At 48.7% G+C, this 14,310-nt stretch overlaps 1 protein-coding gene across 6 annotated transcripts in view; it reads left to right on the top strand.

The window, feature by feature from the left end:
* The window catches only part of LOC119379545 (rap guanine nucleotide exchange factor 2), a 493,626-nt gene that overhangs the window by 297,098 nt on the left and 182,218 nt on the right, over positions 1–14,310 (top strand). The window lies entirely within an intron of this gene.

Below are 14,310 nucleotides of genomic sequence, written 5' to 3'. Positions count from 1 at the left end.
GCTCGCCTCTACGAGCATCGCTTTAACGCACGAACTAAGGCACTGACTGACCACCCTCAGTTCCACGACTGAAGTATTCATTACGATAAAATTTCAGGGACACTTCATGTGGACTTTCGCCGTCGCTGTCGGCGTCGGTGTGATGTTATGTGTAAGGTCAAAGTGCGATGAGGTCCTATCGTGCTCACGCGCCTCGCTTGTCTAGCGGTTATGATGCTTGACTGCTGACTCAAAGGTCGCGGGGTCGGACCCCGGGCGCGTCGGTCGCGTTTTCGATGGAGGCGAACTGCTAGAGGCCCGTGCGATGTAAGTGCACGTTAAAGAATCCCAGGAGATCGAAATTTCCGGAGCCCTCCACTGCGGCGTGCCTTGTAATCATGTCGTGGTTCTGGCACTTAAAACCCAGGATATTATTATTACTCACCTGAAAAGAAGGGACAGAAAGAAAGAAGGGCGTTCCTTCTGTTCCTTATTTTTTTCTTCTCGTTTGTAACCTTGCGCCACGTCTTTCAAGTAGCTATGCACCAACTGGCCCAACATAGCGTTTTATTACTTAATGTACGAGTGAAGCGGAGCACCTACATAATGCACGAATTTAGTCATTTAGAGGGCTCTCGTTTCGGGGGGTAAAGAAAAAAACGAGAAAGGAAAAACAGAGCACTCTTCCGATTTCAAAGAAGGAGATATAGGAGAGACGAAAACAACGCTGCGCACGCCGATAAAGAGCTTAGCGAAATAGCGGCGCGTCGTATCGTTGTCCGCTCGTATAGTATAGAGCCTCGCATCCGCGACCTGCAACTTCCTTTCGAATCGACGCTCGTTGTTCGCAGCCGCTCTTACTCAGTGCGATATCCTCCTCCTTTTCTGCCGCTAGCAAATCTCTCTCTTTTCTCTCTCCTCTATGTCGTCGAGATCCGGGGTCCGCAGCTGCTCTAACCTTCCTCGCTGTCCTCCTGACAAATTTCGCCCCGTCCAAAGCCCGTCGCTCGCTTTCTTTTTTTCTCTTTTCCAATATAGAAACGGACCAACTGACTCATAAACGTCGGGAACGACGGAAATCGATGAGACCTTTGCCTTGAGTCCTCTCGTACTATCGTATCGGCCGGTACTGCTAGGTACCTGTTCGATGGTTGACTGCGGAGCGAGGGGCCTCTGCCGAAACATTTTTTTTCCTATTTTCCTTTCGTATGGAAAAGTACGGCGAGGCTGTTCGCGGCAAGCAGAAAAAGAGGGTGCAAGGAACAAAGAAACAATAATAGTAGTTCATTCGCAACACACACACGAGAGATAGAGAGGGGGAGTGTGTGTGTGTGTGTGTGTGTGTGTGTGTGTGTGTGTGTGTGTGTGTGTGTGTGTGTGTGTGTGTGTGTGTGTGTGTGTGTGTGTGTGTGTGTGTGTGTGTGTGTGTGTGTGTGTGTGTGTGTGTGTGTGGATACGCTATACTTCTGTTGTCGCTCACTTTATCTCTCGCGTTTGCCCACCCACTCTCGCCGCCCACTCGTCGTGTGTCAGTCAGACACATGCACGCGCTCTCTCGCTCTCTCCGCGAGACGTCACTCGGTTGAGATCGGCTGGAACGAATTTGACATGTTCTCGGGGCGCGGCGGGAGGGGCTGACCTCATTATATTTAATGAGGACGTAATGGTGTGTGCCTCCGTCGTTCTCGTGCCGCCCCAGAACGTACATACGTGTCGTCCGGCCCTGCGGGAGGAAGAACAAAAGGCAGCGTTAATTCGGCGGAACTCCCGCGTTCGCGGGGTTAAAAATACGAACCGCGCGGACAGGGCGAATTCAAACAATGTCGAGATGTTTCATTTCTTTTTTCTTTTACGGGACTCATCTCGCAATGAGCGAAAGGAGGCTTTCCCTACATTATTACGGTCAGACCTGTTCTACTTTTTACAGGGTCTTTCTCATTCTTTTAGCGTATTTTTATACCGAACCTGTAACTCCGCTTAGCAATACGCAGTTTACGGACGTGCGCGCGTGCTACGTGGGAGTGTGTGTGTACACGTTTTCTTTTTCTTCTTTGGACCCTACAGTAACAGCCTGTGACAAAGTAAACCGCCTGTGACAAATAGCGTAATTCGTTTCCATTACTCGAAGCGGCGGACATTACGTGCCCGGGAAATCTAGGTAGGTAACCGGCTAATTAGTAAATATTCACTAATTGACATTCGAACTAATTACTTTACGGCACATATTGCAAATTGTAGCTGGTTATGCAGTTTTTGCAAGACATATTCACTTGGAATGAATGCAGAGGGAATACACGCGTGTTTCGATATATGCGCTATCAGACTTGGGACAAAAGTTAATGTTGTTCCACGCATGTTCTTTGCTTGCTTTTTTTTTTTTTTTACAAAACGCTTTTTCGCGCATCGAACCGCGAAAGTAACTGGAACGTCCATGCATTTCGTCGCACATTTTGAGTGAATGTATATCTCGAAACTGGTGTCATTCTAAAAGTTTAATTCAAATGTATACACACGCTTTGCGAGCTCAACTGCTGTAGAATTCGTGCTGCGTAGTATTTAAATTAAACCTTACTTAATTAAGATTTCGTTAATTTGCTGAGTATGTGTATCGACTTGTCGTGCAAGGACAGTGTTTGCCGCTCCGAGTAATCGAAGTCTCTCTCACATACGCATACATGCATGCATGCACACAGCTTCTCGACGGGATACGAGTTGTTTTTCGGCCGATGTTATTTTTAACGCTGGTAATTTTCCTCAAAGCGGGCTGCGTTTGACAGTATCAGAGACTCGCTGCTGGGACAATTACTGGACGTTGTCTCTCTCTTCTGTTTCTCTTGCGCCGTTCGTATAGCGAGCAGTTCGTATACGAGCTGTACGACGGCACGCGCTGAGCTATACGTCGCAACCTTAGCCTCGTTTCGAGACGCACGGGGAGCGCCGGCCTTTTCGTGAATGAAATATGACAGGAAATGGTCAATATGCATAAAGGATTGCATAGCGCGAGGCTTCTTGTTCCGCCGTTTCGAGCGGTATCTTGTGGTTGTTAGAATTTCTAACGCGCCGCCCACCTTTGTGGCTTTGCTCGCTGATTGGCCAGCTCGATATCTCTCCCCTTTACTCAACACATTTGAAAGTTAATAACAAACGACGCCAGTAATGACATTATTCCGGCAGTTGCGCCTTGTCAAGATATAATGATAATAACTTGTGGGCTTTTACGCGCCAGGACCACAAAATGATTATAGTGGAAGGTTACGGAAATTTGGACAATCTGGTGTTCTTTGACGTGCACTGACATCGCGCAGTACGCGGGCCTCTATAGCATTTCGCCTCCATCGAAAATGCGACCGCCGCGGCAGGGATCGAACCTGCGACTTTCGGGTCAGCAGCCGAGCACCGTAATCATTGTGTACCACCGAGGCGGACGCCTTGTCAAGAGAGGGTCACCGGAGTGATACTACTAGCCAGTTCAAAGGAGAGAACAAGTTTCACGGCGAGGATAGTGGGCGTTGAGAGGGGGCGACCGATTTTGCAACGTTGAGCAATGAGCGTTCACGAACTACTGTGGCGCGTGACGCAAGCCCTTGTCCCGACGCGCGCGATTCCTGACAGCGGAGTATCGACAACCGGAGACGATCGGCCGGTGTGCTTGGTTTTGCGAGGTCTCCTTGGATTTCTTTTCTGTTTTTTTTTCTTCCCCTTCTTTTTCGTCCTTCGACATCGGTGCCATCGAGCGAATGAGTGGATTCAGCTGAAAGAAAACCCGCGAGAGACACGGTACGGAGGCCGTCCTTCCATTTGGTTGTTGAGAAAGCAGTGGCAGTAGGGGGTTGCGAAGTTCGTGGCGCGTGCTCCCAGGCGCACACATAAAACAAAATGAAAACGCTACACACATTCCCGGTCATGGGTCAACAGTCACGCTCTTAGTCTTCTGTGCTTGACTTTGTGCTAAAACGTCAGAGCAGAATTGAGTTTGAATACAGTCATTGATTTATACTATGGATATGGATAATATTTTATGAAAAGTAATTAACTCTGACTGATCTATAATTGAACACAAGAATACAGTGGAGTAATTATTAGAATTGCGGTCCGATTGCTTCTCATGCACCTTGTTGGAATTATTTACACTAGATGGGCTTTCTTTTTGTTGTGCATAAAGTGTTGGCATGATCGAGTGGCAGGGGACACTCCCTCTGCAGTGGATCCTGTAGAAATGAATCATAATTGATGGGATTTAACGTCCCAAAACCACGATATGAGACGCCGCATAGTGGAGGGCTCCGGAAATTTTGACCACTCAGGGTTCTTTAAAGGGGTGGTGCCATCAAATTTCGAGGCTATAACAAACCTGTTGTGGGTTTCCTCTGTATGCAAGGACACTCCACACGAAGGCTCCGCAACGTACGTACCGGCTGTAGTGAACTAGAATATATTCTAGTTCACTATAGTACCGGCAAAGCATCGGTTGCTACATCACTCGCCGAGTTTCGATCGTTTTCGGGCTAAGTGCTTCACAGCCTTGTGTGGTCACGTGACCACGCCTCCTACACTTCTACGTCACTGCCCAACCTCGGCGCCCAGAAACCGAAACCGAAAGTTGTCCACATCAAAAGGCGATATTAAATTATTTAGCGAGAATACATGAATCTTGGTGCGTGCATCGTTCTTCCTGGAGCTATAGGAAACGCTTACAGCAAATAACGCGCAAGCCACAAACATGGTGACACCACCCTTTTAACGTGCACCTAAATCTAAGTACACGGGCCTCAAGCATTTTCGCCTCCATCGAAAATGCGGCCGCCGCGGCCGGGATTCGATCCCGCGACCTGCGGGTCAGCAGTCGAGTACCATAGCCACTAGACCACCGTGGCGGGTGAAGAAATGAATGTAAAACGAGGCAAGCAAGCAAGGAAGATTAAATTGTTAGTCAGGAGGAGTAGCTAGGTGTATATGTACTCTGTTAAAAGTTATACCTTGATATTCATAAGCTCGCAACCATTCCATTGCCTTGGCTGCTGATGGTGATACAAACTCGATCTCTCCCTTGATTTCCTTCGAACTCATTCGCCTACCCTTCGTCCACTTTATTCCTTTGTTTCTTTGGTCCCTTTCCTTCACATCTAATTTTTTTTTAATATCTTTCTTTTCCTTTTCCACCTGCCATACATCAGGAATGCAGGTCGAGGCATCTATCTTTTATGCCTCTCTCTCACTTTGCTCTATAGTATCATACCGCGTCAGAAAGTACAGTCTCTCCTTTGCTTCGAGTAACGGTGTGCAGGGGGGCAGACGGCCATGGTTCTGACTCCTGAGTGGCGTGGGCGTGCGTATATATATATCAAGCGTGACGAAATAGCTGTAACACGAAAGTGGTGTGGAGACCGATCGATGGTCGAAGTCCATTCAAGAGTATAGGGACTGCGCGTTGGGAAATCTGCCGGCGTCCCACTGTAAGCGCGCCTTTTGGCTCTTTTTCTTTTCCGTAGTGCGCTAGATGTGAGTGACCCTTGTGTGTAACCCCGTTGTCGCGTGTCCCTCACCACCATGATGCGACGCGCATAAGCGCAACGCCGCGAACGAACCTCACCCGTGACCCGAACGCGCAGGTATACATACCTCGTCAGCGTTATACGAGTGGTTCACGCGCACTGCAGCGTTCCTCGTTCCGGCGCATACCGTAATTACGCGATGTAATTACGCGGTACGAGCGTGTAAGCGCTCCGAAACTAATGTTCTTTTGTGTGGCCACGCGAAAGGTGTCGTCGTCGGGCCTGCCCGAAAGACGAAGGTTCCTTTTGCTTCCTGTCACCCGATGTGGGCACTGCCACCGCTCAACGCGTGTTACGAGCCCGAAGCGTTTTCATGATGAATGAACTCACGACGGAGACGTCAGTCGAACCTCGCGACCCAACGGGACGCGCGGGCCACCACAGACATCCATTTATTTATCACCCTTGCGGCCCACGTCATTCGCCCTCTCCTCCTCTCCGCATTCGCCGTGCATGTCCCGAAAACTCCGTCCTGTGTGATTCCCCGTGATGAATTGCTTCGTGGAGAGATGCGATATACGACGCTAAGAAAAAAAAATAAAATAAATAGCGAAACGAAGGAACAGCCACACCGATATCGCATGCGGGACGAAGAAAGTGGAAGACTGACAACGGGCTTGCGCGCGGTTTGACTGTTTCATCTGCCGCGCCCGTTCGACCGATGGGGCCTGCGCCGTCTAGCAGTGCATACACCGTGTAGTGTAAGGGCGTAGCGAGCGAGGGCCGTGTCTCCGAGGAGGTTATATGCGTGTTCTCGCAGTTCGTGCGGAGAACGATTTGGCGGCGGAGCTCGGGGGAAGCCGGCCGCGTAATGTCGTGCGCGAGCGCGGCCTTTGGGGAACACGTGTAATGGAATCCCTTTGCAGACACGGCGAGGCTACTATTTCACTTTTTGTCTCTCCAATCCTCCGTCATTCGCTGCCCCGTCGATGTCCCCGTACGTGCATGTAAGAAAAAAAAAAAACAATCTAAAATGAAAGAAGGAGAAGAAGAAAGAACTCTGGCGTTCGTGTGTTTGGTGATGCTTTTGGCTGTTGCCGGCGTTATGTTCGTCGTGGTTGCGGTTGCAAGCTCCAGCCCGTCTCAGTGGTGTTCTGCTGAAAGACTTAATCGTGGATCCGAGGCCCACACGCGGGTCGAGCTGGCCGGAGTAAATGAACGCTCGGATGTAACCGGGTAATTTGACTCGAATGAGCAGTCCTTCAGGGGGGGCATGGTCGTGAGGCACTCTTAAACGTGCAAAACGTTCACGGGACACGTATACGCATTAATAATAATAATAATAATAATAATAATAATAATAATATAATAATAATAATAATAATAATAATAATAATAATAATAATAAAAGCGTTGTGGTAACTAAACCAAACGTGCTATCTGTGGTGTCACACTAGTATACTTCCGTATAACTGCGTTTCTAATCGGCAGCCGAGACGCTTTAGTAACAGCGACTATCTATTGGTTAGTCAGTGTAATTTTACCAAACTACAGTTATACCGAGGTGTAGTAAGTAAAGCGACGCTGGGCAATACCATCAACGAGTAGACCATTTTTTTTTCAAAAGAGTGTACTGCTTCATAGAGTTACAAGCTGGCACAACGCTGTGTTGATGGTGTGTTTAGGCCTTACGGCCGTTTGTCGTGTTTGGAGGTCATCCGTGTTGCGGTATTTGTGTCGCGTGCCGCGCACAGTGCGGCACGCATGTATAAAAGAAGCGTCTCACGGCAGTGTTCTTTTATTTTCTATACTGTATTAAAGAATAGATGAACGATGCGGTGTCTTACACGGCCATCTTCTTACGCAAGGCTGTTGTGCGTGTCTGTCCATTAAGTCAGCTGCATGTTGGAGCCAGGGACCCTGGTGTTCCCACAAGCTGTATGTAGAAGCTACAGTGTGTGTAAGCAGCGCTTGCATATAATGACTACACGTATTTTCACAAAATAATAAATACTACATTGGAAAACGTTTCCATAAATACCGTTTTTTTTTTTTGAAGCTGTATACGAAAAATTAAACAATTAGACCTATATAAATAATCGTGACAATGTCGTTGCAATTCGATTCTCTATATTTATTGGCGGCCTCTTGGTACTGAATAATTTGCACAAGTTCGTGCTTAATTAACACAGTTCTGTTAACATCTGTGTTATTCGCCGTAGGTCTTGTCTAAATGAAATAGTAGCCGACTGAAGCCAGTCCTCGAAATGACCGATAGCTGGGCGAAAAAAATTTCATTAAAGACGCTATTGTATGGTCATACGCTAACTGATAATTCACGTTGGGAAACCCTCTGTAAGCGACATGGGCGGTTTTTTTTTTTTTTTTTTTGCTTACTGGGCTTTCCGCCGTGAAATGCTCTTGTACGGGTGGGCCACAGCTGCCTTGAAGGGTATGCACGTCTGAAACTATAGCGTCTGGGAGAGCGGGGCCTGACGGTGCTCCATTTCGGTCCCGCGCACAGTCGTGCAACGCTGCACTGCATCGACGACAAAATCAAGCACTTCACGTAGCCGACATGGAGGCCGACAATGTCGACGGCGGCAACACGGCACCGTTTATACAGTAGTTGCGTGCAGCGCCGTTATAAATTCAAGGAGCCACGCGATCAGATGGGGTCACCGTCGCGCGTCAGCAGTACGGGTGGGTGTTAGCCGAGTTAACCCCGCGGGCCTCGAACCGTCCCCGTTCTTCGTAAGCGCCGGGGCAGGTTTTCTGGTGGACCACATCTCGGCGCCTGGTTTCACATTTTGACGCCGACCCGCGTGCGTGCGCGCCCTAGCTTGTTTCCGCGAGCAGTGGCATATCTGCCAGTGCATTGTTTGTCGAGAGTTGTGCTTATCAAAGCCGTAGTGCGCGGCGAGAACTTTCTCGGGCCCACTTTGTTTCTGAATTCTTTCCTGTAGCAAATGTATACCGTTCTCATTGGATTTTTACGAGCACAGGGATTCGATGATGGCGAATATTACCAAATAAAATAGGCGCCGATCATTTCAAGGAATTGTCTAACACCGGTGTTACACGGTGCACCACTGATCGCGATGAAGCTCGATCGGGATCATATTTCTGAACAGTGATTGGCTTCCTTCTGCAGCTTGCTTAAAGGTGCCAATCACGATCCAGAAATTTGATTCGGACCTGGCGCGTTAGCGATCAAAAGTGACCGTGTCACTCCGGTATTATAGATACATTCCCAGCACAACGAAGGAGTACTTGAATGAAATAAGGAAATACCAGCAGACCTGCAGCATGCAGACTGCCCGCTTGCGAGCGAGCGCTCACACGCACGGATGCGCGGCCCCACTTTTAATATAGAATATCTGGGTATACCCGTGCGAACACGGCGTCCGTTGAGTCGCGGAATACTTGTTGCTGACCTGCCGTACGTGTCCGTTCCGTGCATTTCTGTTCGCTGCAGTCTGTGGAGAGGAAGGGCCGAGCGGCGCGGCCGTAATTATGACTCGCGTTGCTCCTCGTTTCCTGTATTTCTGGGGTGGTGTGCGGCTGCTGCGCGCAACTGCTCCCGCGTGCAAACTGTGCCGTTTGCTGGACGTGGACTCGGAGCGGCCTGGGCGCTCGGCGGCGGCCTTTGCGAGGGTGGTGGCGCGGACGCGCCCAAATTCGTCCGTGCGAAGCTCTATAACATCCGCCTGCCTTCTTCTTTCACCCTACGGCGCGCGCCTAATGGTCGTTCTTCGCTGTCCGGGAGCCCGGTGCGTGCGAGCGAGCCACGGTCGTCGGTATAGACGTTCATGTGCGCCCGGGGATGCCCGCGGCTATACGCGTACGCCTTCCTTGCTGCGACGTATATATACGGACGCTGGCCGTAAAACCCGTTAGACTTGTGCGCGCGCGCGATGCCCAATAAGTTGTATACGCGACTACCGCGCCATTGTCTCCGGCGCGCCACGCTATTGTTTTGCACACCCTCGCGCACACGGTCTTCACTACACGGAAATGCGAGCCCGGGCAATGAAAGGTGTTCCTCGAGCCGCGTATACGACGTATAATAATGCGCCGTTTTGAGCGGTCAATGCCTGGCAAATTCTTTGACCCCTCGTCCCCTTCTCTCCTCTCCCTGACAGGGAAGTGTGGCCTTCTGTGTTGTCCTTGTTCTTTCCATCTCTTCGCTCCTTCGCCTCGCGTGCCGTTTCTTCGGGAGCCCGGTATGCAAGTGATCAGCTGAATTTCCGCGTATGCAAGCGTTACTGGGTATCTCTGTGAGGTGTGTATTTTGGAGTCGCCCGTGTATAACCTCAGTCTTAAAAAAAGACTCGTAAACGCGCACATCGGCGCTTGTTCTGCGCCCGTGTATTGCCAGTATACGTTCATAAATGAAATGCTTTATTGTGTGCTTTTGTCCACCTCGTGTGCGCTTGCATGCAGCTGAATACCTCTGCCCCTTTATGATGTACAGCTGTTACCTCCCGCTAACAATATATTTGACTCGCTGCACGAACCGAAAGCCTCAGTGAAGGTGATAAGTTTCCGTTGTGTGCTGTTACTCTCTCTTTCTCTCTTTCGCGCGCGCACTCGCTCGCTCGCTCTTTGTTGCTGTTAACTTCGGGAGTGAACATTATAGTGCTCGCAGACGCTTCGTCATTTTGGCCGTTCGGGTCGAACCACTCTGTATGGTTCGCTCAACGTATGTCAGCGTTTACGTTTTCCTCTGGCTCTATTGCGTACAGTAGAGGGCGCACGACAGAGCGTTCTCTTTTGTGCGCATTTACCATGAGTTAAATATATTTATTTCAATCTCCTGCGCCCGGTCACTTATTGCGTACGAACATGCCTGTGGTATCCATCGCTTTGATTAAGAAAAAAAAAACTGTAATGACCATTTATCTTCACAGTAGACGTTTACAGCTGTTCTGAGCAAACGGACGGGGCAAGTATGTACAGGGGCCGAAGATTTTTTTACAATATGAATTGTGCATAGTCGGGTGCAACTTTAGAAGTCTGCGGCATTTCCTCTTCAAAGACGGATTGCACACAAACCTGCACCAATGGGCGCGCACTCCAAACTGACGTCATGGGCCGGTGACACCCCGCCTTCGGAGAACATTGCCGAGAGCATGAGCTATTTCTTTAGTCGCGGAGGCGATCGGCTCCCTCGCTTCGGTCATCTGGGCCATTTTTTTTTATTATTGAAATAGAAAATAAATTAAAGCCTGGACCTATCCGGACTTCTTAAGTTGTATCCTACTATAGTAATAAGAAACATGCACATACGTAATCAGCTAAAAAAATCGCTGCGATAGCTGTCGAAGGACGTTCTACGCGATTGCCGGAGTCCTTACGCTGTAGTGTATACGTGCGCTGTTTCACAGTTTCTGAAGGAGTGGCCCGAAATAAGAGAGCAGGTTTTTTTTCCCCAATTTTTTTTTATAGTTTTACTCGTAAGTATGTAGGCCAGTTCGTTTTACGTTTGCCGTCTTTTATTCGGCACCATATGCCGCTTCGGCCGCATCCTCGCTGTCACTGCGCTAGGTGTAGTTGTATACGTTTGCATGTACCCTATATACAGCGGCAGCCCGGGCAACGGCTGGCGGAGGCCTCGGCGCGCGCAATTAACGGTCCGTCGTAAAAATTGCGCTCTGGCGCGAGCGCCTGCGCGCGCGCGCACACACACACACGCACATACTTGCACACGCTGCAGCGGCCGCGGGGTCTGCACCGTCTTCATTTCCGGCTTTTTTCGCCCCCTTCCCTTCTTCACTCTCAGTTTCATCTGAACCAGGCTCAAAAACTTCCATTCTCACGTATCCCTCGTCTCTTTGGTGCTTTTCTTTGAGCTCTCATTATTCTGCATCTTCTTTGTGCGAGCGAACGAAAAGCTGTTGCCGAGCAACCACGCTTTCTGCTTTTTTTTTTCTCTTTCTGTCGGCCGTTTTTCCTGCTATATCTTCTTTCTCTTTTTTTGCGCTTTTTTTTTTAAGGAAGCGAGACCGTCTACGGCCGCCCTCGCCTCTAGCTGTGCTCCCGAAGCTCTTTATACACACAGGAGCGGCGCCGAACATTTATTGGGTCAGCTTTTCAGGTTTGCCAACTCTGTCAAGATAGTGCGGTTTGGCTAATTGCGCATTCCTAGATCCGCGGGCTTCGGTGCTCAGTAAAAATAGAATATTTCTTCAGTATTTTCCTCGTCCGTATAATAAACCGGGGTGGTATACATATTATAACTGTATTACCATTTCATTTGAGGCAGAGTTGCCCTTACTGCCGATCGTCGTTATGTTTTGTAGAGTGTTATCAGAGTAGAGCAAGATATATGTGCGGTATGACTGAAGAAATGTCTTTCGAAGATCGCGCAGCCTTATCGCAGTATACATTCGGAGGTTGCCTTGCTGCCGAAAGAGGAGCAGTCAATTTCTATATATACTTTATAATACCTTGACTGAACTAGCGGTGTGACTGGCGCACTTTTGTTTAATGTGAATTAGTTAGCAAAACCTGAGCAACATGTCTGCTGACGTGGGGACAGACTTCGTTAATTTTTGGGCGAAAGCCTTAAGGGTCACATCTCACGCTGGCCTTGAAAAACGCTGCGCGCGGTACAAAAATTCACGTGACGTCTCAAGCGTGACTTTAAAAGAAACAGGGTTCGAGCCAGAATCGAAGCTAGGTATTCTGCGTGGCAGTCAAACGTTCCAACACAGAGCGAGGTCAGTACTTGACACTGCTTGGGGACAAAAAAAAAAAATCCTATACAGGCGTCGTGTCGGGCGAGGATTCACGTTAACAGATGCAGTATTGTGTGGCAGAAGCGTAGAGTCGCACCGGGCGTCACACCGTGTGAACTGCGTAGCGAGTGAGTGGTGTAAAGCTCACCCATTACAAAGGGCTGAGCCATCGTTCATCATCATCAGCCACAGCGTCAAGAAAGTCTGCAGCTACGTATAGTGCGTGTATTGCCTTGCAGACGCGTAGTGGTTACTTCGCTAAAAATATGTACACCTTTGAGAAAAACACGCATTGAGACACACCTCTGAGGCACACACAGCCATTGTGTGTGCGTGTGTATGTGTGCGTGTGTGCATGGGCGCTTGAGCTAACTTGTATGCGCGAGACCGCTAGACGTGGTTCAGCACGATGATGCGGGCAATAAATAGCCCCTTCGCCGCTTATCCGCATGCTGCCTGTCTCAATCGTTAATCCCGCTGATTAAGGGCAGCGAACATGCGCGATAACGCGGCGTTCCTATACTTTTTTATGTTCTGGGTGCTCTTCTTCCTTGTGTTTTTTAAGGGCGTAGATGTTTCTGAAATCACCTCTGGCAAACTGCCCGTTCTATAGCTTGTTCTTGGAGAGACTATGCACTTAACTAGATGTGCTCAAGTGCTTGTGATCGAATGCTGCCGCACAAGTGCCTTTGATCCACTTCCGATATACTGCCGAGCAGACCCCCTATGCCTTATCTTCATCTCATCTGTCCTCCCCCATTGTAGTCCAACTTCTCTGCTTTCTTCAAGTTATATATCTCTCTGTGTCTCCTGCTCTGCGCCACTAAACAGCTTGCCGAATAAGTGAGCATGCCATTCTGGTTGATATAGTCACCTTCGCTAAATTTATCTTTCGGATCTATGCTGGTTTCCCTAAAAAGTAATTCTGAAAAAACAAAGAAGCTTCAGCATCTAGGTCTAAGATTTTCTTTTGCGCGAGCTTTGCGGCCATTTAAAATTCATTCATTCATTCATTCATTCATTCATTCATTCATTCATTCATTCATTCATTCATTCATTCAAGACAGGTAGCAACCGCTTCGCCACTATACGGGGCTACGGGATTATCGTATACAATGAAAGTTTAAATTACAGTCTCTCTTTTCGAAGCTCGAGTGGAGCATCCCACAGCAAAATGTCCACCTTCAGCTTACGAACCAGGAATCAAAGTATAATTTCGAATGATTCACATGGCTTTCTAATGACCTATTGTCGTGCGCGGTATACGACACCGCCGCGTTGTGAAACTCCGGGCGGAACCAATGTGAACGCTGCAATAGCCGAAGTTCTCCGGATCCATTTGTTTGCGCGCTGCTGTTAGAGGAAGACTGTATAGGAATATTTACTTAAAGCGACCGACAACCAATTTTTATGTTACCTGTTTTCTTTAGTCCAACGGCGAGCTTACCGGTGAAAGTGCCTAATCACTGAGTGGTACGTAACGCGGAAAACACCGTGAAACATTCATTTCAGAGTCTTTTAGCAAGTTACGGAAATGCGGTACGTAAATACGGTAAGGCAGTACCGTATTTCCGCAACTTGCTAAAAGACTCTAGTATGAATTTTGCGATCTGCGGAGATTGTAAAGCTTTACACTCAGTGCATGCTACAAAGAGTGGGAGGTGAGCGGGACAGCGCTTCGTGTTTGTGCGCTGCGGTATGCTGCGCATTCGTGCACTCCGTGCGCATGCGCCGCCGCTCGACATGCTCCACTAGCTGCCGCGAAGGCTGCGCCGCTTCTCAGCGTCAACTCCTTTTTTACCTCGTAAGCAGCTGAGAAGGGAGCGGGGGTGGATAATGTACATACTCTAATTTTGAGCACTAATTGTGGTGCGCATAAAAGCATCAGATTACGTGCAGCATGCGGAACGACTCCATAGTGCAACATCAAGGCTGGCTGCGCGACATACCGTTTTTTTTTGTTGTTGTTGTTACTTTTATACGCAATTTAAAAATATAATCCTACTCAAATCGCGAAGAGCATGCTTGAATCTGTCACTATAATTCATGGTATCTTCACTTCCACCAGGACCTGATCAACGTTTCTGGCCATTTGT

Source organism: Rhipicephalus sanguineus, chromosome 1 (genome assembly GCF_013339695.2).
Source record: "Rhipicephalus sanguineus isolate Rsan-2018 chromosome 1, BIME_Rsan_1.4, whole genome shotgun sequence".
NCBI lineage: Eukaryota > Metazoa > Arthropoda > Arachnida > Ixodida > Ixodidae > Rhipicephalus > Rhipicephalus sanguineus.
This window is presented reverse-complemented; position numbering and strand designations above follow the sequence as displayed.